Here is a 25,874-nt window from a genome sequence, read left to right on the forward strand (position 1 = left end):
TTTGCCCACCTAGGCTGCAAAAAAGTGTCACACATCTGGTATCTCCGTATTCAGTAGAAGTTGGGGAATGTGTTTTGGGGTGTCATTTTACATATACCCATGCTGGGTGAGAGAAATATCTTGGCAAAAGACAACTTTTCCCATTTTTTTATACAAAGTTGGCATTTGACCAAGATATTTATCTCACCCAGCATGGGTATATGTAAAATGACACCCCAAAACACATTCCCCAACTTCTACTGAATACGGAGATACCAGATGTGTGACATTTTTTTGCAGCCTAGGTGGGCAAAGGGGCCCATATTCCAAAGAGCACCTTTTGGATTTCACTCGTCATTTTTTACAGAATTTGATTTCAAACTCCTTACCACACATTTGGGCCCCTAGAATGCCAGGGCAGTATAACTACCCCACAAGTGACCCCATTTTGGAAAGAAGAGACCCCAAGGTATTTCGTGATGGGCATAGTGAGTTCATGGAAGTTTTTATTTTTTGTCACAAGTTAGTGGAATATGAGACTTTGTAAGAAAAAAAAAAAAAAAGAAAAAAAATCATCATTTTCCGCTAACTTGTGACAAAAAATAAAAAGTTCTATGAACTCACTATGCCCATCAGCGAATACCTTAGGGTGTGTACTTTCCGAAATGGGGTCATTTGTGGGGTGTTTGTACTGTCTGGCCATTGTAGAACCTCAGGAAACATGACAGGTGCTCAGAAAGTCAGAGCTGCTTCAAAAAGCGGAAATTCACATTTTTGTACCATAGTTTGTAAACGCTATAACTTTTACCCAAACCGTTTTTTTTTTACCCAAACATTTTTTTTTTATCAAAGACATGTAGAACAATAAATTTAGAGCAAAATTTATATATGGATGTCGTTTTTTTTTGCAAAATTTTACAACTGAAAGTGAAAAATGTCATTTTTTTGCAAAAAAATCGTTAAATTTCGATTAATAACAAAAAAAGTAAAAATGTCAGCAGCAATGAAATACCACCAAATGAAAGCTCTATTAGTGAGAAGAAAAGGAGGTAAAATTCATTTGGGTGGTAAGTTGCATGACCGAGCAATAAACGGTGAAAGTAGTGTAGGTCAGAAGTGTAAAAAGTGGCCTGGTCTTTCAGGGTGTTTAAGCACTGGGGGCTGAGGTGGTTAAAGGGATTGATGTAAAAAATTGTAAACAGACATCATACAGTGCATGACAATCTCTTCCCAACAAACCTAGACACAGCCCTGTACCTCACGTGAATCCAGAGCCCCCCTTCCCTCTTCATTGCTCCAATTGCTCTGCTAAACTTATTTCAAGCTGGCAGCTCAGGGGACGTGTCCTTTCTCAGGAGGGTTGTCCAGTCTGCTGCAGCTGGTGGCAGGTGAAGGATGTAACTGAGCACACGTTAGTGAAGTGAACAGAGAAATTAGTAATATAGCAAACAGCAGGTGGCGTTATACAGATTGATTTAATTGAATAACTCAGTGGCTAAACTAAATATTTAATTACATTCAATTACAAAAGTATTCAAATCCAGGTGCTGGTTTGAAAACTGTAGAATATTTTTTGTGGGACATCCCCTTTAAGTAAATTTCGATCTAAGGTAATGCTGGAGACATCTATATATATCAGTTAAGACTTTATACAGTTAATCAGAATATTCTCTGTTCACAAATGTGTTAAGAAATAATGGCTACAATGTTGCTTTTGTATCCTTTTATGCACTTCCTTTTATAGTTGTACATATTTTGCTTTCCCTTTATTATGACCTGGAAGCACCCCATGTCTAACACCTGCTGCCTTCCTTGTAAGACAGAATTTTGCTGATTGCCTGCTTTGTTTACAGCTCCATCATGGTCCCCCCCCCCCGCCCTATTAATTCTACGGTATGTAATAAACTTTTTATGAACTTTGAGCAAGTCTTTGTTTCTAGGCACATTTCAAAAATATCAAGGTCGGCATAAAAGGTGTCTAAAACACGTAATCATTTTGGCACGTGACATACTCTATTTTTATTGCAAAATATGTCAGAGAATCTTGGATCATTTAGTAATCCTTCTAAGTAAATATCCTCCAAGAAACGAGAAATGGTTGACTTCAAGGCAAAGGTTCTATACTAAAGGCACCTGCAGTGATGTAAACTGTTTCCCTTAAACTTTTCATGGCAGTGTTCTTTCTAGAACATAAATATACACGTATAATACTAAGATTAGCCAACAGTGATGTAAAGTGTCCAGGTAAAATAGCTATGAAGAATTTTACTCTGTAATGTAAACTCCTTCACATGGAAGTCACCCAAAGAAAGTTTAGGCAGGAATTTCTCTTGAAAACCAAACAAACTCTGATCCTCTTTTGTATATCATTTTTACATATACAAATAGACGTACTACCTAGAGCACCTCTGCAGTGCTCCAAGCTGTCTAGAGATGGCACTTTAAAAACATTGGGGAAAAGTGAATATGAAGGAGCCCTACATATAATATACATTACATATATGTCTACATTACTAAACAAAAGACAGTGGTGACAAAGTCTGTGTAATGTTCTATGCAAGCCAACTAGTTAACTTACTGTGGATGTAGGTTCAAAAAGGAAATGTTACATTAAGATTTTGGTTGAATTATGGATTTTCTTTTATTTCTGGCATATGACAAAAAATGATTAAACTAGATGCAATTGGAACAGCTTGAAGGAAATGTGTGACCAAAAATTTTATCTGGCAGTTAAAACCAAATGGCAGCGCATATCATTTTTTTCTAATCTGTTTTGACTTTTTTATTCTATTTCCTATTAACATGATTATGGGGAAGCCATTTTGCCTGAGCTGTTCTTAACAGCATTTAGAAAGTATTAAGCCAATAGCTTTAGGGCAGTCCCACGGGCCATAGACACATTGGTCAGGAGAGGACCTTATTGACTTCTATGACAATGAGTTTTTTAGGCATGCTCTGTGACATGTGCAGAAGTCACTGTACTCTGTGAAGAGCGTTGATCGCGGCATCTGAGAGTAATAATACAGTTTAAAGGGCTTCTGTCACTCCACTAAAGTCTTTTTTTTTTTTTGCTACTTATAATCCCTATACTGCGATATATCAATAGATAATGTTATTAATCATTTTGGTTCAGTAGATAATTAAAAAAACGGACTTTTATCATATGCAAATTACCTGTCTACCAGCAAGTAGGGCGGCTACTTGCTGGTAGCAGCCGCATCCTCCTCTCATAAACACGCCCCCTCCTCATGTTGATTGACAGGGCCAGCGAACGCGCTCGTTCTCTGCTGGCTCTGTCTGCATTCAAAATCTGGCGCCTGCACCGTACCTGTCTTCAGTCGGCGCAGGCGCACTGAGGGGAGGACGCTCGCTCGGCCGCTCCTTCCTCAGTGCGCCTGCGACGGGTGTAGATGTGATATCACCGGCGCAGGCGCATTGAGGATGGAGCGGCCGAGCGAGCGCCCTCCCCTCAGTGCGCCTGCGCCGACTGAAGACAGGTACGGTGCAGGCGCCAGATTTTGAATGCAGACAGGGCCAGCAGAGAATGAGCGCGTTCGAAGGCCCTGTCAATAAACATGAGGAGGGGGCGTCATTATGAAAGGAGGATGCGGCTGCTATCAGCAAGTAGCCGCCCTACTTGCTGGTAGAGAGCTCATTTACATATTATAAAAGTCTGTTTTTTGAATTATCTACTGAACGAAAATGATTAATAACATTATCTATTGATATATCGCAGTATAGGGATTATAAGTAGCAAAAAATAAAAAATGACTTTAGTGGGGTGACAGAAGCCCTTTAAAATTAACGGAAAAAAATTAAAATCATACTTACCACTTCCATTTGTTCGCGATGGGACGGCGCAATCTTGCTTGAAGATCTTGCGCGAAATGTCATGTGGCCCGAGATGGTGGTGGCGTCATACGTCATCGTCCACAGGCTTTCAGCCAAGGTATTTTCAAGATGGAGGCAGCCAGCCCGTCTCGAGCAAATGTAGGAGGTAAGTATGAATTTTTTTGTTTCTTTTACACTATTTCAGGTTACATCGATTCGCTATCACAAAGCACGAGTAAATGTGACTTTGCGGCGAATCAAATTTATCTTGAAATTCGGATTGAATCCCACTTTGTTGGATTTGATTCGCTCATCTCTAGATATCACCTTTGTGTATAGATAAGCAGATAACTGCAGTAAAGGGATATGTACAAACCAAGAAGTGTCACCTATTATTAGGTTTAGTGCCAGTGCAAAAACTGCAGGAATTTATGTTTTTTGTTTAAATATAGATATTGACATGAAAAATGAAAAAGAGCATCATCAAAAATTATTTTAAAATATGTTAAACTTAAAAACGTCATTTAAATAATAGGTCATTTGCTAGTGAACACATCTGGCAACACAGTGCATTGTAAATTAAATGTATTTTAGACTAATTCAATGCATTTTAAGTTTTTGCCACCAGATGGAGATTCATTAACATAATGCAGAGTCATCTGGATACACAGACAGATCACAATTCTAACCTCCCTGCAGCTGGAACATCTGCATTTTGTGTCTTTTATGGGTGATTTGATTTTGACAGTGTTTTTTACCAGAATTTTCCTACATTTCGCCACAATAAAATCCCCTCGGATATAGCCAAAAACACATGGATCTGATTTATCTGATACTGTCTCTGGCCAGATACTGTCTCTGGCATTGCATAAAATTGTCAATTAAAATGAGCAATGTAAGAGATATAAAGTGAGAGTTATAAAGCCTTTTACGCCATAAAAGTGGCATTAGAAAATCGCATACCATATCACTTGCAACTTTTTGAGCTCCTCAACACTTTTGTGTTGAGAAAAGGGGTATGACTTAGTGGGAAGGGCAGAGCCCCCCCCACAGCCTGCTGGATTTACTATGATTTACCCTCAAAACTAGTGAAAGTTATAGCTCAAGTCTCTGCCATTTCCTAGCTGGCGCAAGTTTCAATTTGTGGAGCACAGAGGGCTACAGAAGTGCGTAAATTATTGAGGCATGTGCCTCCTAATAAATCAGGCACATCTCGCTCCACGGGAAATACTAGCCTTGATAAATCTCTCTCATAGTTATTAAATTAGAGAGAATTTCATAAGGAATATACTAGACATAAAATTAGTAATTATGACTGAATTAACACAATTTTCCAGTATAAAACAAATCCATCTGGAACCTGTATGTTTGCCCCTTCCTAGATGTAAAATCCTAAAACAGTAAAAGCTCATTGTTCTCTGACATACCATTGATCAGAACTCGGCTTCATTTTTACTGCTGCTATAAAGTGTAAAGCACTAAAGTCAACTGTTTAATTGGTATTTGTAAACTTGGAGAAAATGTGCTTTCTCCTTTGGGGCATAAAAAGCCAGATTTACAGAACCACACATCTGCTGCCTCACGTTTTCTTTCAAACCGAATTATATTGACTGGTTTTCCCAGAATGTAAAGCTGTAAGTGATGAACCAAGAGAAAGGGAACTAGACATTTTTCAAATCTAGATGGGAAGCATTCAGTGCTGATTTTATCCTTCTTACATCCACTTCCACTGTGGATAATGGATATGTATTCTGGAATCATTTCCAGTAAAAATAGACATTATGGACCTCAGTGTACCAATATGGCCTTCAGACTTTTAGTCACATAAGTTCCTATGAGTCAGACTTGTTCGGGTAATCCTATGAAACATTTTAGTGCTTATTTTATCCCTAGGAGCAACTTACAAATATTTATCTCTAAAGTGTAACCGTCATGTTTTCATTTAAAAAAAAAATCTATTGTAGCATGTTACTGCTGCTGCATCATTATGCATAAAGCAATCTTTAGTTTCTTCACATACCACTGTTTTCCTTGAGTTTTTCCCTTAGGTACGGCTGTTTAAACATTTACAATATGAGGACCTTCTCAAGATGGCTCCTCTGCCAGTTCTCTGAGGCCAAAACTGCTTTCCCTCACTTCCCATACACACTTGCTGTAGCCAGCAGCTCCCTGCCAGCCAATCAGATTGGATTCCTGAGAGACACGCCTCCTCACTCTGAAGCCTAATGCAGGCATGCAGTGTGAAGTGTCTGTCTTTCATTTACACTAAAGGGAAGACAGAAAAAACATAGCAACGGTCTTTTAAGGGACCAGGGAAAGGGACAAAAGACATTAATGAAAGCTGTTATTATAAGGTAATTACAGATCTTTTGGCAATCATTGACAGACTAAGGCTACTTTCACACTCGAGTTTTGGGCGGATCCGTCATGGATCTGCAAAAACGGATTCGTTAAAATAATACAACCACATGCATCCGTCATGAACGGATCCGTTTGTATTATCTGTAACATAGCCAAGACGGATCCATCATGAACACCATTGAGAGTCAATGGGAGACGGATCCGTTTTCTATTGTGCCAGATTGTGTCAGAGAAAACTGATCCGTCCCCATTGACTTACATTGTGTGCCAGGACGGATTTGTTTGGCTCAGTTTCATCAAGCTGCAGGCAGCGTTTTGGTGTCCACCTCCAGAGCGGAATGGAGACTGATCAGAGGCAAACTGATGCATTCTGAGCGGATCCTTTTCCATTCAGAATGCATTAGGGCAAAACTTATCCGTTTTGAACCACTTTTGAGAGCCCTGAACGGATCTCACAAGCGGAAAGCCAAAACGCTAGTGTGAAAGTAGCCTAACTCAGGTATACATGCCTAACTCTAATAAACTAGCAAATAAATAAAAAAGTATGACACTTTAAAGTTATATTCACTTTAGAAATCAATACTTTATTGCAACAATAAAATTTAAATAAAAATGAAGCAACTTTGCAAATGGTCACAGTTAAACATTTCCTACCATTGTGTGTCTACAGACACATGGGTCTCCGTGCCAACTGACTTTATACTGTATACTATAGTCAGATTACTTTGCATCTGTACAGGTTAAAGGGATTGTCATCTCCAAAACTGGGTTCCCAGTAAGCATGTAATTACAGCTCCTCCAACAAGCTGTAATTGCACCTGCTTGCTGCTGCAATGGGCGTCTGTTGTGTGGTCTGTATTTGTTTATGGGGGCTGTTGTGTGGTCTGTATTTGTTTATGGGGTCTGTTGTGTGGTCTGTATTTGTTTATGGGGTCTGTTTTGTGGTCTGTATTTGTTTATGGGGTCTGTTGTGTGGTCTGTATTTGTTTATGGGGTCTGTTGTGTGGTCTGTATTTGTTTATGGGGGCTGTTGTGTGGTCTGTATTTGTTTATGGGGGCTGTTTTGTGGTCTGTATTTGTTTATGGGGTCTGTTGTGTGGTCTGTATTTGTTTATGGGGTCTGTTGTGTGGTCTGTATTTGTTTATGGGGGCTGTTGTGTGGTCTGTATTTGTTTATGGGGTCTGTTGTGTGGTCTGTATTTGTTTATGGGGTCTGTTGTGTGGTCTGTATTTGTTTATGGGGTCTGTTGTGTGGTCTGTATTTGTTTATGGGGTCTGTTGTGTGGTCTGTATTTGTTTATGGGGTCTGTTGTGTGGTCTGTATTTGTTTATGGGGTCTGTTGTGTGGTCTGTATTTGTTTATGGGGGCTGTTGTGTGGTCTGTATTTGTTTATGGGGTCTGTTGTGTGGTCTGAATTTTTGTTTATGGGGTCTGTTGTGTGGTCTGTATTTGTTTATGGGGGGCTGTTTTGTGGTCTGTATTTGTTTATGGGGTCTGTTGTGTGGTCTGAATTTTTGTTTATGGGGTCTGTTGTGTGGTCTGTATTTGTTTATGGGGTCTGTTGTGTGGTCTGTATTTGTTTATGGGGTCTGTTGTGTGGTCTGTATTTGTTTATAGGGGCTGTTGTGTGGTCTGTATTTGTTTATGGGGTCTGTTGTGTGGTCTGTATTTGTTTATGGGGTCTGTTTTGTGGTCTGTATTTGTTTATGGGGTCTGTTGTGTGGTCTGTATTTGTTTATGGGGTCTGTTGTGTGGTCTGTATTTGTTTATGGGGGCTGTTTTGTGGTCTGTATTTGTTTATGGGGGCTGTTGTGTGGTCTGTATTTGTTTATGGGGGCTGTTGTGTGGTCTGTATTTGTTTATGGGGTCTGTTGTGTGGTCTGTATTTGTTTATGGGGTCTGTTGTGTGGTCTGTATTTGTTTATGGGGTCTGTTGTGTGGTCTGTATTTGTTTATGGGGTCTGTTGTGTGGTCTGTATTTGTTTATGGGGTCTGTTGTGTGGTCTGTATTTGTTTATGGGGTCTGTTGTGTGGTCTGTATTTGTTTATGGGGGCTGTTTTGTGGTCTGTATTTGTTTATGGGGTCTGTTGTGTGGTCTGTATTTGTTTATGGGGGCTGTTTTGTGGTCTGTATTTGTTTATGGGGTCTGTTTTGTGGTCTGTATTTGTTTATGGGGTCTGTTGTGTGGTCTGTATTTGTTTATGGGGTCTGTTGTGTGGTCTGTATTTGTTTATGGGGTCTGTTTTGTGGTCTGTATTTGTTTATGGGGTCTGTTTTGTGGTCTGTATTTGTTTATGGGGTCTGTTGTGTGGTCTGTATTTGTTTATGGGGTCTGTTGTGTGGTCTGTATTTGTTTATGGGGTCTGTTGTGTGGTCTGTATTTGTTTATGGGGGCTGTTGTGTGGTCTGTATTTGTTTATGGGGTCTGTTGTGTGGTCTGTATTTGTTTATGGGGTCTGTTTTGTGGTCTGTATTTGTTTATGGGGTCTGTTGTGTGGTCTGTATTTGTTTATGGGGTCTGTTGTGTGGTCTGTATTTGTTTATGGGGTCTGTTTTGTGGTCTGTATTTGTTTATGGGGTCTGTTGTGTGGTCTGTATTTGTTTATGGGGTCTGTTGTGTGGTCTGTATTTGTTTATGGGGTCTGTTGTGTGGTCTGTATTTGTTTATGGGGGCTGTTGTGTGGTCTGTATTTGTTTATAGGGGCTGTTGTGTGGTCTGTATTTGTTTATGGGGTCTGTTGTGTGGTCTGTATTTGTTTATGGGGTCTGTTGTGTGGTCTGTATTTGTTTATGGGGGCTGTTGTGTGGTCTGTATTTGTTTATGGGGGCTGTTGTGTGGTCTGTATTTGTTTATGGGGTCTGTTGTGTGGTCTGTATTTGTTTATGGGGTCTGTTGTGTGGTCTGTATTTGTTTATGGGGGGCTGTTTTGTGGTCTGTATTTGTTTATGGGGTCTGTTGTGTGGTCTGTATTTGTTTATGGGGTCTGTTGTGTGGTCTGCATTTGTTTATGGGGTCTGTTGTGTGGTCTGTATTTGTTTATGGGGTCTGTTGTGTGGTCTGTATTTGTTTATGGGGGCTGTTTTGTGGTCTGTATTTGTTTATGGGGTCTGTTGTGTGGTCTGTATTTGTTTATGGGGTCTGTTGTGTGGTCTGTATTTGTTTATGGGGTCTGTTATGTGGTATGTATTTGTTTATGGGGTCTGTTATGTGGTCTGTGTTCACTTTGGGGTGTGATGAAGGGGGTCATATGTACTATATTTGATTCAAATGCTGTAGGTTACCGGGAGACCTATATAAAAGATGTGGGCATACGGAAACATTTTGCATGCCTCTTTTTCTTTCTGATGTCCCTTCTTAAATGTCGGCAAGCACAATATAGGTCATGCTGGGTGTAAATATGGCAACGGAACAAACAGTGCATAGATCAGCTTACTCCATAGATATGGTTCTAGATCCAAGCCTAGAGCACATATACATTCACAGAACAAAGCCCGTACCAGCTATAAGTTATCCAGGAACACGTGTGTTTTAAATTGCTAATTTATTACCTAGATCAGGACTTGTCAAAGTTGAAGCAATAAAATAAAACACACATTACACTTTTTAATTGAAAGAAAATGAATTGCACAACGAATGCATCTTCTGACATCCTACTAATTGTGCTATAAATTACCAACTTGTGAAAATGTGGGCTGTAAGGATGATCAGAAGGTAATGGCAGGTTCAGGGCTAATTTTGTTTTGAACTTATTGCATTTCCGCATTTTTCAAACCAGCATCTTGATCTAAATACTTTTATAATTTCATGTGTCAGGACAGCTGCCCATGGCCACCGCTGCCCTGCTCTCCCCTGTTGGCACAGGTGCGGTGCTACTCACCATGCTGCTGTCTCGATGCTTTTGGCTAGTGCTCCAGCCTCTGTCCCCTTAAAGGGCCAGTGTGCATGCTTCCAAATCCTTCCCCAGCCAATGGCTAGGGATCCCTGGACATTTAAAATACCCTCTCCAGGAAGAGGGTGCCTGAGCTTTTAGTTTCCCTGGTGACCAGCAAAGGTGTTTGATAGTCTAATGCTTCAGTGATTCTCTTGCGGTTTCAGTGTCACCACAGTCCCTGACACTAGTGAGTCAGCTGCCATTTACACGGGGACTATCCCCGGAGGTAGCATTCTACAGTAGTTTCTTCCCTGCAGCAAAGGCCATATCCCTTTACAGGGTTAAAAGATGAATACCAGTGGAGCACCAGAATAACACCTTTAGACTTAGCCCTAAGCACAATGGGTCCACACTCATTGATCTTTAACATCATGTAATTAAAAGACGTCTATCATCATCCTAGATCGTTTGGATCCATTAGTATGACATTGTAGCTTTACTATTGTAACTTAGAAATATAAGGCAAGAATAGCAATGGCATCATGAGGAGGTGGAGAGAAAAAGTAGAGAGGAGGAGCGGGGCTCCGTTCTGAAGGGCATGACTGGGCTCTAGCATCTATAGGTACAGACTCTTGGGCTCTTTTCAGGTCAGAGAAGAGTGATTAGCACATAAGTATATTTCTAGATGGCAATAGCAAAGCTACAATGCCATACGAATGCTTACAAATACACCTTCTGAGAAAGGACATGTGTCCTGAGCTGCCAGCACAAAATAAATCTAGCAAATCAATTGGAGCAATGATTAAGAGGAGTTCTGGATACATGTGAAGTACAGGGCTGCTTCTAGCCAGAAGATGTCACATCTGGATACTCCACATACCATATTGTAGGTGTGTGCCATATTGTAAAGGTGGGGTCCTGATTCAAGTTGTATCTCCTCACCACTACTTTAAAATCCCAGATGCAACTGCTACCCCTCTATCCTCTATAGCTGTGATGGCTAACCTCCGGCACTCCAAAACTACGACTCCCAAGATGTACACTTGCTTGGCTGTTCTCTGAACTCCGCAGAAATGAATGGAGCACACTGAGAGACGTAGTTTCACCACAGCTGGAGTGCCGGAGGTTAGCCATCACTGCCCTATAGCTACTCTTCTGTCCATTGGGTTTTAGCTTGGTGATGGGATCTCCGAGATTGCCCACAGGCCTTTTTAACTGAGGTTAATGTGCATGTATAATAAATTCATCCTTCAATTGTTTCATGTCTCCTCACCCTTAAGGTGTGAACTGTTTTATGGTCTTGGAAACAACAAAATGTGATTATATGAAATATGTTAGAATAAAAGCTGACATGTTTGAAAATAATAAAGAATACAATCTGGCAGGGAAAACCATTTATGAGGGAAAAAGTTTAGCTCTTGAGTGAAAGTTGAGTGAAAGCATGGCAGCTTGCCCTTATTTCTTTGAATTTGTATGTATTACAGTGCCGGTAATGAGCAACAACTAGCACATAAATTCAGCTGTTGAACTTTTCCTCATTATTGCAATGTATTGTAACCACAATAAAATAGGATACATAGAACCATTCTTCTACTCTAAAACGTGTTGTTTTGAAATTCAAGACATTTAGTAGATAACTCTGCAAACATCCCAAATGGAACCTCATAATGAACAACCCTCCGGAGAGGAGCATACAGAGCCAATAAAAACAGCCAATCTCCTCCCCAAGTTATTCCAGCCCACTCTCACAGGTGTATGCTTAAGAAGTTACATAACATTACACATTCTATAAATGCAGAATATAAATGTATATTTTTCAGAGTTGTAGAAGAAATGTTGACTCTGCACATCTGGCTGTATACATTAATGGTAAGATTTTATAGCTTAGATCATTGACAGTGTGACAGCAGCAGATGCATGGAAAGTGTTCAAGAAAAGAGATGTTTATTCACCCTCAATGTGTCTGCAAACTTTTCAGCAAAATGCTAAATGTGAATTTTTTTTTGGTATTTTAATTTATTTTATGCGTAACCTGAATTTTGTGGTACACCTTCCCCCCCCTCCCCCCCCAAATATAAGGGGCATGAGAGGCATCTAGCAGCTGCTTAATCCTGTGTTTTTGGGCACCTCAAAAGTTGGTCATTATTGACTTTCTTTTGGATTGGAATGTAAAGACGGTCCATCACCATAATATGCAACTCTATTTAAGGACAGTGTGCTTAGGTAGGTAGCTTTATTGAGCTCTTACTATCAGCTAAGACAGAATAGAGCAAACCTATATTTAGGAGGTTACTATGTTAATGACGAGAGCGCTTCCCTGCCTCCTATCACCCCTATACCAATGATTGACAGTGGCGGTGTATAGAGGCAGACACACAGCAGCCATCAATCATTGGTGAGGATGGCAAGAGGAGCCAGGGAAAGGTGGTAGGTGTGCTCTTCTCATAAATAGATTGCACTCATAAATGTCTGCATACATTTACAACTCAAAGAATTTGTCATATAAGGGGATCTAAAGGGGGTTTTCTTCACTATTATGGTCCATAGCGTCAATGACTCCACCCCTTATTCTAACCAGCGCTTACTCCAGCCTGAACCTATAATGCCCACCGTGCTGAACATCATTTGGACTCTGTGGACACTGGATATCTTGGGAGCCGGACCCCAGTTAATTCGTTATTTCAAGTGGCCTGCTTCACCTGGCTTGCCACAACTCCACCAGTGATCTGAGTGGCATGGGAATGGGAATCGCTCTTATGCTCCTGCACATGTGACATGTAGTACAGCTGAAAAGCTGGGTGATATTACATTGATGTAATGTCGCCTAGCTGCAGTAAGCTTGATTCCATTACCAAATATACAGTATAAAGTAAACTTGGTTTGGGTACTATATTTATGCAGTAAACTTGGTTATGTTACTGTATCTATTCAATAAACTTGGTTTTGGTATTGTTTCTATGCAGTAAACTTGGCTTTGTCACTATTGTAAACCTATGTATTTAGAAGGCACAGTAAAAGGTTTTGAAGTGAGGTTATTCTATGCTTCACTTTTATTTTCTTTCTTGTGTTGATGATGCGTTCACATATTTAAAGGGGTTCAGGCTTCCGCTGTCATAAAGGCTTTAATGGTACATCACTGCTCGGAAAGGAGCAGCCACAGGATCATGGACAGGTGAGCCTTTTTTTGTTTAGGGAACAGATCTGAAGCATAGAGGTTGCTGGCTCTAAGGCCATTAAACACCTTTTTCTAATTTTCAGCAGCGTGCATTGCTATTTTTTATATTTCATGTGGGCTGGTGAGATTTGTATACCAGGACTGCTAGCTAGGAACTATTAATCCCTGTGGTGGTCGCTTTAACTATTAGCCTGAGCTGCTGCACCAGCTTAGCGAATGACATGAAGTCAAGTCATGGATGGAGAAATGTCATGTGTACAATGCACTGCCACAGAGGCCTGATAGTGGCAGAGGTCACACATGAACCTCAACAATTCACTATGCAGGTAAAATTATGGTCATTACGCAAACATGGCTTTGAATGTGTAGTGCTCTGGAGCAAGAGACCTTTGGCGTCGGGACGTTTGTAGACATGTGCCCCTATTGCTGATATGCAAAACCTTCAATCCCCTACCTTAGGGCACTTTAAAGGGATAACTTTGATTTATAGGGTTGTTTACACTTATACTGTTTTAGATTATTGAGCTGTATTTTATATGTTTATTATAATATATTCTGTTAATTTTCACTGTTATTGTACTATAGTTTCCCTGCACTGTGGAAAGGGTTAATACACAGTCAGCTAATACTGAGATACATTGGGACTATCCAGTATATACACTGTAAGAAGGTACAAGGAATCATTGTGGATGATAGGTACATGTCATCGAGGTTCCTGGCCTCGGTGGAGTAAAAGCCGGTTTGACACCTTAATACTTAGTATGGCTGTATAGCTCATCCGGGGCGGCTCTTATTGGGAGTAGTCAAAGTGCTGGGTTGGTGACTACTCCCCATGTTCCAGGCCAGGTATTTACCAGGCCTAAAAAACCAGCCAGCACTGCCAGGTGAGGAGGATTACCTTAGTCTGACAGTGGAGCTCAGGAGGTGTGTGTGCTGGGATCTGAGGCTTGTGGCGTGCTGGAAAGCTGAGACACGTTTTTAAGGGAAACAGGCCCCCTAAAAGCCTGCTATGGACTGTTGGAGGCAGAACTGCCAACAAGGTGATTTTTACTATGTGGACTTTCTATTGTGTGTGAACTAACACCAAGACTGCAAAGTGACGTTTTGTTTTTGCTTTATGTGTGAATAAACACGGAAGTTTGATTTAAGAACCGGTAATTTGCCTCTGTACTGCATCCACACACCCTGTCTACCAGAGAGAATCCCCACAATTGGTGGAGGATGCGGGCAAGAGCAGTGAGGCTGGCGTGAAAACCGAAATTTTTGGGTCCTGCATTTTTCCAGGCACAGTTGTATGTCGAACATTAAACCAGCTGTATTACAACAAGTGCCCCACGACAAAATGGAGGCCCTCATGGAGGCTAATCTGCAGCAGTGAGAGACATACTTGCACAACGCAAGGCTAATAAGAAACAGCAGGAGACCAACCAGTTGCTGCTACAACATGTTATGGCTTTGCAGACAGCAGGAGCAACCCCGAACGTCCATAATGCATGGAAAGCAGTCCGTGCCGCGATTACTAAGTTGACTCCCGCAGACGACATCGAAACCTGGCAATGTACGAGAAAGTGGCCATAAGGGAGAAGCTACCCCGAGACCAGTAGGCTGAGGTTGTCACTCCGTTCTTGGCATCCGATTCCCAGTGAGTGTATTTCGACTTTCAGGACGACCAAGCGGCTGACTACCAAAAAGTAAATGGTGAGATTTTGGCAAGACTGGGGGTGAATGTACATCATTGGGGGTTTAAGCTGGCTGAGCCTACAAGACCCCAGTATTATGACTTATTCCACCTCTTGCAAAAGTGGCTACAGCCTGATGTGCTAAGTCCCACGGCTATGCTGGATAGACTATTGGCTGATATGTTCTGAAGGGCTCTGCCATCTACTCTACAGCACTGGATCAGCCAGGTGTCTCCTGGAAATGCCCTGGAAATGGTGGACTTGGTGGAGCGCTACGAGGCTACTAAGAATCTTACGGGGAGTTCTTTTGGGAGGGGGGGGAGTCAAATCCCGTAAATTTCTATCCCAGACCCGGCGACTTGTACCAACCAAACTCACCCGGGATATACACCCTACGAACCTGGCTCCGATAGTCTGCTGGCGGTGTCAGGAGCCTGGCCATGTAAGAGCTAACTGTCCACATCAGGTGGAACCCATGGATACTAACTATGGCTACTGTCAGTCGTTATATGCCAGGAAGCTGTGTGCAGCAGGTACCCCAGAAACTCTAAACCACTTGTGCCGGGTGGAAGTGGGAGACACTCCAGCGGAGGCTCTGCTGGACTCAGGGAGTCTGGTGTTCCTAGTAAGGGCTCCCCTGGTACGTTCCATGGAGTATACTGGCTGGAAAGTCGGGGTCATGTGCATCCATGGAGACTAATGTCTACTGAGCAGGACACAGATACGGTTGTGGACCACCTCTGGGAGTAGCAATTCCTGGCTGACTGTTCTGATTAGGACCCCCAGACATAACTTTGCTTGAGGCCTTATAAATGCCAACTCCTACCCTGGTCATGCTGCATGCAAATTTTTAGGCAATTATGTTGCTTTGTGCAGTTCGCCACTGCTGCCAAAAGCTTTAATAAGAAATAATTTGTCACTCAGTTACTGAATGTCAGGTTGTTCTGTTAAGTATTTCACATATAGGAAGACAAAAACCTCCTTGAACAGATGTAGGATTTCAAGATTAGTTGTGTTCAAGAAATGCTAAATCTGTTGAGCAGCTGGACAGAGCGCTGTAGATCTGATCATCCACTAGGTTTGACAATATTCATGAGCTACAGGATTCGTTTTTTGTATTCTAGGAAATAAACTCTGTCTAATGTTTTATTCCACAAATAATTGTACAGCCAAAAAAAACAGGCAATTATGTTTGCAAAGCAACACTTTTTTTGCCCTAGGTATGGGCCGCCCTATATGTGGCCTGTACGCCTCAGTACAGACCTTATATTCTTCTGAGTCCCCAGACAAAATCTTTCTAAACTGCCCATGACTACATCATATATCTTTTTTATGCCCAAACCTCCTGCATACATTTTCACTTTCCGTCACCTCTGCACTACCAAATCAGGCCATTCTCTACTTTGGCTAGATATTATGCGGTATCATGCCAAATATTGTATAACATTTTCCATGCTCTACAGAGAAAATATGAATACAGGATAGTAAAAACAACTCACTAAGGAGTTCAAGATACTTTTGAACAAATGGTAGAGAGGAAACTGATTTTGGCCACCAGTTATGAGACTGTTACTTGTGTCCTGTATCTTGTAGCCAGTGTATGTGTTACTCACCTTGGACCTTCTCATAATGGCAAAAAATCCACATCTCCTTTCGATGGCTACATGCAGTTGCTAGAATATTGAATGCTTCTTCTCCTCCTGACTCGGTTTCTGGCCTCTGCCCAGGCCTGCTGTTGCAAGTTAGGCTACACGGTGTTATCCGATCGCCAAGGCACCAGCTTGGCAGCCTACGGAATTTAAAGAGGCATCATCCTGCAATTCATTGCCTAGTTATTGCAGTTCATGCTTTTCTGCAGTGGCATTGCTAGCAGCAGATATTCAGAGCACAAGCTCTTGATTTTTCCAACTGAGATACAGATACAGTTGCATATTGTGGCAAGCAGGAAACCATCAGCTCCCTGCTCCATCATATATGCTTAACCCCTGCTGTCAGAGTTTCTGCAGTGGTTTCATCCCCTCTTGTAAACTGCAGTCCCAAATTGTCCTGTAACCAAGATGCATGAACCGGAAGCCAATGCAGACTGGCACAATGGAGAAACATCATTGTGCCTGTCTCTGCTGAGCTGCCAGCTGTGCAAGCCAGAAGAAGGGCTACAAAATATGCATTGTGGGAACGGAGCTAGGTGAGTATTATTTCCTTAATAATAAGGTGATGCAATTAGTGTGTGGAGAGTATCATTACTCTATGGGGGCACTAAGGGGGCATCATTACTGTGAGGGACACTAAGGCGGCATCAATTTAGTGAGTGGGCACTATTACTGTGTGGGGGCATCAATAAGGCACTATTAGGGTGCATCCATACAGGACGCATTTTGATACAGAAATTGTGCCACGGGTTTTAAATTACTTGTAGTTTTTTTACATGGATTTTTGCTGTGGATTTGACATGGGTTTCAACCTATGAGATTTACTGCAGTTACTGCCATCAACCCATGACTATTACTGTGGCTCAAAGGGGGCACTATTACTATGTTCATCACAACAAAGTGTTTTATTACTTTTATCATGTACTGTCACCTTTTAAAGGCAGCAGCAGGATGGAAAATTTCTGTACAGGGTAGAAAAACTAGGCAAAAAAACTCTGCAGAGAGAAGTTTTGGCTGGGGGAGGTCTTCATCAAAGTCTGGTTTAAATAAAGAGAAAAGGGAAAGTGGACAAGTACAATTGCACCAAGCCGCAGGGGAGGCATGGAGCAAAGAGGATGGGAGCTGTGGTTGTGGCCCTTAGAGGAGTAGTAGTACTCACAGTTCACAGTGGCAGTCCTCCCTCTGGCACATCCTGGGGCCATGCAGTGAATGGAGTGTGTACCATTTCTTCCTTTGGGGCACTCTTTGGTATTGAGGCTCTTACCTAGTGATAGTTGGGGTGACCTTGATGGAGTATGCTTGACTGGGAACAAGGGAGTAGTACGAAGACAGGGGCCGGGAAATGGTGGAGACAATAACCAGGCTCATTGATTGCAACAAATAAAGTCTATCTTTACTAAGTTAATGAGAGTAGTAGTAGTAGTACATCTAGCAGCAAAAGGTAGACTATCAATGTAGATCACAGAGCAATCCTCTGAATGAATGACTTGTATAGCACTATAATTGAGAACTAAATCGCCTCAAGGCGCTTTTTTGCAGCCATTGACCGCCTGTGCCTTCAGAAAAGGTGGGTCTTGAGCTTCTTCCTGAAGGCCAGATGGTTTCCTTCTGAGCGGATCTCCGCGGGTAGAGTGTTCCATAGCCGGGGTCCTAGTACTGCGAACCTCCCTCAATATCAGTGTAGAAGAAACAATGATGGTGGTTGTGATATTCCCTTGCTCTCCCTTTCAAAAGAACTCTTTAAGTCTCTCCGAGAATCACAGGCCTGCAATTGGGTTCTTATTAAATCTTCTGTAGTTCCCGGACTGAGGGATGCAGAACTTAGATACAGGTGGCCAATCCGTCTGAAAGTATGGGGGATGTTTTAGTAGTATTCCCTCTCCACAGTAACAAAACTTGCTGTCTGAGTCCAGTGCATGGTCTTGTGAGTTCTATACCTCTTAAGACTGGTCTCTTTTCTTCAGGGGTCCTTTGGTAGCAGTGTTGCATCTCTGGCAACTGTAGACTCAGAGACAGAGGTTCTCTGAGTTTTGGCCTAGACCATGCAGGAGCTCTCAGCACAAACATCTCTCCTGTAGCTTCTCTTTAGACTAGACTCTACTAAACTCCTAACTAGGGGGCATAACCAGTCCATCACCTGGTAGTCTGCAGATCTCTGATCTTTGAGGTAGTTATATGTGATTTTGGTATGGAGGCATTGATTAGCCTTTGTATTGCAGTACTATTCAATATGTGCATGAATTATTAAGATATAAACTATTATATGTTTTGTACTGTTTATGATGTGGCAAAAACATATAGCATAGGGCTTGTGCCCCTGATCTTTAAACCCTTCCCGACCAGCGCTGTACTAGTATCTTCAGTGAGCTGGACTGGAGTCTGGACTGGTGACGCTGCTGGATCAGGTCAGGTCCGGACTGGTCAGTCAGGTCACAGTGCGACGCATGCTGGTAGAGGAACAGGACAGAGACATTTTACAAAGTGCAGACACCGAAAACTAAAGGATTTAATCCAGTCACAACTGATGTTTCTCTGACTGCTGCAGAACCTCCTAGTACACACCTCAGCCGCTACAGAATATCTTAATACACACCTCAGCTGCTGCATAACCTATTAATACACACCTCAGCCGCTTCAGAACATCTTAATACACACCTTAGCTGCTGCATAACCTCTTAATACACACCTCAGCTGCTGCAGAACATGTTAATACACACCTCAGCAGCTATATAACCTCATAATACACACCTCAGCCGCTACAGAACATCTGAATACACACCTCAGCCGCTACAGAATATCTTAATACACACCTCAGCTGCTGCAGAACCTCCTAATACATACCTCAGCTGATGCAGAACATGATAATACACACCTCATCTGTTACATAACATCATAATACACACCTCAGCTGCTTCAGAACCTCATAATACACACCTCAGCCGCTACAGAACATCTTAATACACACCTTAGCTGCTGCATAACCTCCTAATACACACCTCAGCTGCTGCAGAACATGATAATACACACTTCAGCTGCTATAGAACCTCATAATACACACCTCAGCCGCTACAGAACATCTTAATACACACCTCAGCTGCTGCAGAACCTTCTAATACACACCTCAGCTCATGCAGAACATGATAATACACACCTCAGCTGCTATAGAACCTCATAATACACACCTCAGCTGCTACAGAACATCATAATACACACCTCAGCTGCTGCAGAACCTCCTAATACACACCTCGGCTGATGTAGAACCTCCTAATACACACCTCAGCTGCTATAGAAACTCATAATACACACCTCAGCTGCTGCATAACCTTCTAATACACACCTCAGCTCCTGCAGAACCTCCTAACACACACCTCAGCCGCTGCAGAACCTCATAATACACACCTCAGCTCCTGCAGAACCTCATAATACACACCTCAACTGCGACAGAACATTATAACACACTTCAGCTGCTGCAGAACACCATAACACACCTCAGCTGCTGCATAATATCATAACACACACCTCAGCTGCTGCAGAACATTATAACACACCTCAGCTGCTGCAGAACATCATAACACACACCTCAGCTGCTGCAGAACCTACTAACACACACCTTAGCTGCTATAGAAGCTCTTAATACACACCTCAGCTGCTGCAGAACCTCCTAATGAATGCAGACCTCAGCTTCTGTAGAACCTTCTAACACACCTCAGCTGCTGCAGAACCTTCTAATACACATCTCAGCTGCTGCAGAACACCATAATACACACCTCAGCTGCTGCAGAACATCATAATACACACCTCAGCTGCTGCAGAATATCATAATACACAGTTAGCTGCTGCAGAATATCATAATCTGATGCTAGAGAACATATAAGGCTTTGGTCACATATATGTTGGGGCCTCATTCGCAGATCAGGTCATAAATTCTGGACACAATTTTATAGCCTGGCAGATGGAAACTCGTCAGATCTCATCATGGTCAACGGGATCCCTAAGGTGTTGTTGTCCATGAATTGCCAGATCCGGAACTACAGTGATTTTCGTTGCTGTGCTCCTATGACAGGGCAGAACAGCGAACGTCACCAGCACAGATGTGAACAAAGCCTAATACACACCTCAACAAGTCTCATCATCACCAGATTGTTATTATTGGAAATTAGGGGGCAACACAGGGAGAGGTAAAATGGAGAGAACTACAACTCCCAGCATGTCCAGGCTGTTATTATTGGATACAAGAGGATATTGCACAGAGAGAGTATAAGGCCGGGTTCACATCAGTGTTTAGTTTTCCGTACTTCTTATCCGTCAGAATGACAGAAAAATAAAAAAATAAAACAGATCCTGTATTTCAAGCATCAGTTCTGCACATTTGTCATCCGTTTATGCCAATTATGTCTGAGATCCATTATTTCGCAAAATGGAAAGCTAAATGGTGATGTGAATCCAGCCTAAGAAGAGAGAACTACAACTCCCAGCATGTCCAGATTATTATAGGGCATCATCCAATTGTACTAGGTGATAGCTTTAAAAGGAAATAACTATAACCCTCAGTATGGCCAGACTTATTATGGGGCATCAGTATACATTACTGAGAGGAGATATAAGAAATGAGAACTGCAACTCCCAGCAATACCAGACTGTACTAGGGCATAAGTTGAAATTACATGAAGAGGGATACAATAGGACAGAAGAACTACAACTCCAAGCACTACCAGACTGTACTAGGGCATACGTTTAAATTACATTTTCTAGGATGTTATATGGGTTATCCCAGGACACCACTTCAGCAGGCACCACACAGAAGCTCAACCCCCTCACATCCCACAGGTTCTTCACCAGTCTGCTGCACTGGTCACATGATGATATCACCAAAGGTCCTTCAGACTTCTGCTGATCTGCTATTCCTTGGCTTCCTGCACTGGTCATATGGTTGATGACATCACCAAAGGTCCTTCTCCACTTCTTACATTCTCAAGTAGCCATACAAGTTTAATTAGTGGGCGGGGCCTATCCTCCACTGCGGGCCCCCTTCCCCCAAGGGCCCCATAGCATCTGCATGGTCTGCCTCTATTGGAGGTACGCCACTGGCTGTGGTCAATCCTGAGAGTATGGTAATAACATTTAAGGCCTAAATAGTTATAAGATTAGGTGTACTACTGTGGTGGATGCAAACAGTAACATCTGACTAACCCTCACACTGATGTTAAAAATGAGACATTAGCCAGTATATCCTTATATTAAGGACATGCAGGGCCGCCATCAGGGGGGTAAAGCCGATACCCCAGTAAGGGGCCCGGAACCAGGGGGGGCCCGGCCAGTCCCGAGCCTTTTTTTTTTTTTTGTGTCAGTGTGTTAACTTTAAATCAGCGCTCATATCTTTACTATATTACACTGACTCAGCTCCGGTAACAGGCAGTGCGGGCGGAGCTAACTCACTGACGTCACGGTCACGCGTCTGCTCCTCCCACTAGGTGGCGCAGGCGCGTGACGTCAGTGAGTGAGCGTTGCCGCCTGCACTGCCTGTTACTGGAGGGAGCTGAATGTAAGGTAGTAAAGAGATGAGCGCTGATTTAAAGTTACTGTCTGCAGGAAACGGATTACAGTTTACAAATGTATACTACTGTATGCGGCGGGGAGGGGGATCTATGGATGGCGGCACTGTTATAGGGAGGGGGATCCGTGGATGACACTGTTATGGGGGCTCTAGACTGTGGATGGCATTGTTATGGGGGGTCTGTGAATGACACTTATGGGGGGATCTGTGGATGACACTTATGGGGGGGGGGGGATCTGTGGATGACACTGTTATGGAGGGGGATCTGTGGATGATACATAGCGTAAGATGCTATATACAGTATGTTTAATACACAGATGCCCCTCCATAACAGTGTCATCCACAGATCCCCCTCCATAACAGTGTCATCCACAGATCCCCCTCCATAACAGTGTCATCCACAGATCCCCCGCATAAGTGTCATCCACAGAGGCCCCCCCCCCCATAACAGTGCCATCCACAGATCCCCCATAATAGTGTCATCCACAGAACACTGTTATGGAGGGGGATCTGTGGATAACACTGTTATGGAGGGGGATCTGTGGATGACACATAGCATAAGATGCTATATACGGTATGTGTCATCCACAGATCCCCCCCATAAGTGTCATCCACAGATCCCCCCTATAGGTGTCATCCACAGATCCCCCCCATAACAGTGCCATCCACAGATCCCCCATAACAGTGCCATCCACAGATCCCCCTCCATAACAGTGCCATCCACAGATCCCCCTCCATAACAGTGCCATCCACAGATCCCCCTCCATAACAGTGCCATCCACAGATCCCCCTCCATAACAGTGTCATTCACAGATCCCCCTCCATAACAGTGCCATCCACAGATCCCCCTCCATAACAGTGCTATCCACAGATCCCCCATAACAGTGTCATCCACAGATCCCCCATAACAGTCTCATCCACAGATCCCCCATAACAGTGTCATCCACAGATACCCCATAACAGTGTCATCCACAGATCCCCCATAACAGTGTGTCATCCACAGATCCCCCATAACAGTGTCATCCACAGATCCCCCATAACAGTGTGTCATCCACAGATCCCCCATAACAGTGTGTCATCCACAGATCCCCCATAACAGTGCCATCCACAGATCCCCCCATAACAGTGACTGGAGCAGACCTGCTGATAAACACACCTAGGCCACCACTAGTCAAGGTAAAAACTTACAGTGGTCATTAATGTAATGTAGTGTAGGGGGTCATGTAATGTTTTGAGGCCAAAATGGCACAGATGACCTCCAAGAATATCTAGAATATCTAAAATTAGCTGGTCATGTTGCATGAAACAATCATTAAATAGGTGGCCGACAAAAAGGGGCGAGTTAAAGGGTGTGGTTAATGGGCTGAGTCAAGGGGGGCTGCAAAATTAGCTTTCGCCTAGGGGCGGGGGGGGGGGGGCCAGGACTTGAGCTGTGTTAGGGGCCCCAAAATTTCTGATGGCAGCCCTGAGGACATGACTGAGCCCGCACACCACGCCAAGGTTTCTCAAGTGGCATGGGACCAAACGCTAAACTTACCAGGAGCCAGTGGGCAAATTACAGCAGCGTAAGGTCCGACTGACAGCACAGCTCCCAGTTCCCTCCAGTGTGACTAACCACACATACAATGGGAGGAGGGAGGAGGCTTAGAGTCCCACCCATGGCTGGCTGATATCACCTCAAAGGTGCACCTAAATGCTGCCTATGGATGGTAATCAAGGCGTATTTAAATAGGTGTTTGCCCATATGGCACAGGTAGGTTTAGCGTTAGGTCCCGTGCCACTTGAGAAACCTTGGCATGGTGTGCGGGCTCAGGTATGTCCTTAATATAAGGATATACTGGCTAATGTCTCATTTTTTACATCAGCGTGAGGGTTACTCAGATGTTACTGTTTGCATCCACCACAGTAGTGCACCTAATCTTATAACTATTTATTCTATATATTATTCTACATCCACACATTTTACCATCTGGTGTAGGATGTCTCTGTGGCACTTGTGGTCTGCTGCTGGCATCCTCCATTGTATGCATTTTTTTGCTGGGGATCACCCTTAGCAACAGACCACAAGCGCAGTATCTGCTCTCCGAGCATAAATGCACAACTGCATTTGGGGTTGAGCATTTCCTGCCTTTTGAGACCACATATTTTTGTCATTTAAATTGTATAATAACATTTAAGCTCTATTTAGGACACTGACTTATTTCATGCATCTTTAAGGCTACTTTCACACTTGCGGCAGAGAGATCCGGCAAGCAGTTCCGTCGCCGGAACTGCCTGCCGGATCAGGCAAAATGTATGCTAACTGATGGCATTAGTAAGACTGATCAGGATCCTGATCAGTCTTAAAAATGCCTGATCAGTCGAAAAAATGCATTGAAATGCCGGATCCGTCTTTCCGGTGTCATCCGGCAAAAACGGATCCGGCATTTATTTTTTCACCTTTTTTTCAGTCTGCGCATGCGCATACCGGAAGGACGGATCCGGCATTCCGGTATTCTGAATGCCGGATCCGGCACTAATACATTCCTATGGGAAAAAATGCCGGATCCGGCGTTCAGGCAAGTCATCAGTTTTTTTAGCCGGAGATAAAACCGTAGCATGCTACGGTTTTCTCTTTTGCCTGATCAGTCAAAACGACTGAACTGAAGACATCCTGATGCAAACTGAACGGATTACTCTCCATTCAGAATGCATGGGGACATACCTGATCAGTTCTTTTCCGGTATAGAGCCCCTGTGACGGAACTCTATGCCGGAAAAGAACAACGCAAGTGTGAAAGTAGCCTAAACCTAACTCTTTAGTCTGCAAATGTTACTCCAGTTTTCCTACGCCACAATTGTATTGGATTGACTTTGTGACTTTTTTGCAACTTTTTAAAAAGTTGCAGTGATAAATCTGGAGTGAAACATATTAATATAGCTAACCACATCCACTTTGCCACCCACTTTTAAAAACTGGAGTGAGTGGAGTAAAAAATGCTAAAAAATCACACATTTTTTGGTACAAAGAACCCAAAAAGTCACAGGACCCCTATTTTGCGACTTTTTGAAGCCAGAATTCTGGAGTCCAGGATTAATTCCCCGCTATGACTGCATTGGTAATTAATATATACTGAAAAAAAACGTATTATTTTGGTACTGTGTAGTTCTAGCCACTGTTTCAGTTTACCTCCCCAGAAATCCATGGGGTCAGGGAATAGGGTATGTACAGGAGAAAGGGCACAGTTATTTAAAAAAACATTGGCAAAATTATAAATGCCATAGATAAGAAAAAAAAATTGGGTGAAGGCACAGAACTGCACCACATTTGGAAAAAGAAGACAATTTCAACAGAAACTACATTTGGGTGAAGGCGCAGAACTGCGCCACATTTAAGATGTAACTTTTATCATTACTGATTGAAAATGATCCATGTAAGGCTACTTTCACACTAGAGTTTTAGTTTTCCGGTATTGAGATCCGTCATAGGGGCTCAATACCGGAAATAAAACGCTTCAGTTTTGTCCCCATTCATTGTCAATGGGGACAAAACTGAACTGAACAGAACCCAGTGCTCCAAAATGCATTCCGTTCCGTTTAGTTGCGTTCCCATACTGGAGAGCAAACCGCAACATGTTGTAGTTTGCTTTCCGTCCTGCGATGCGGAGCAGCTGGATCTGGCATGACCCCCAATGCAAGTCAATGGGGACGGATCCGTTTTATCTGCCACAATCTGTCACAATAGAAAATAGATCCGTCCTCCATTGACTTTCAATGGAGTTCATGACGGATCC

At 42.8% G+C, this 25,874-nt stretch overlaps 1 long non-coding RNA gene across 1 annotated transcript; it reads right to left on the reverse strand.

The window, feature by feature from the left end:
• Positions 1-19,369: 19,369 nt before the first annotated feature.
• On the reverse strand, positions 19,370-20,528 carry LOC121001181. Its single transcript, XR_005778998.1, has 3 exons — positions 20,417-20,528; positions 20,254-20,270; positions 19,370-19,389 (listed from the first exon to the last, which is right to left on the reverse strand). It is a non-coding gene; the product is annotated as an uncharacterized LOC121001181 (long non-coding RNA).
• Between the last annotated feature and the right edge of the window lie 5,346 nt (positions 20,529-25,874).

Source organism: Bufo bufo, chromosome 5 (genome assembly GCF_905171765.1).
Source record: "Bufo bufo chromosome 5, aBufBuf1.1, whole genome shotgun sequence".
In the NCBI taxonomy this organism is placed as follows: Eukaryota; Metazoa; Chordata; class Amphibia; order Anura; family Bufonidae; genus Bufo; species Bufo bufo.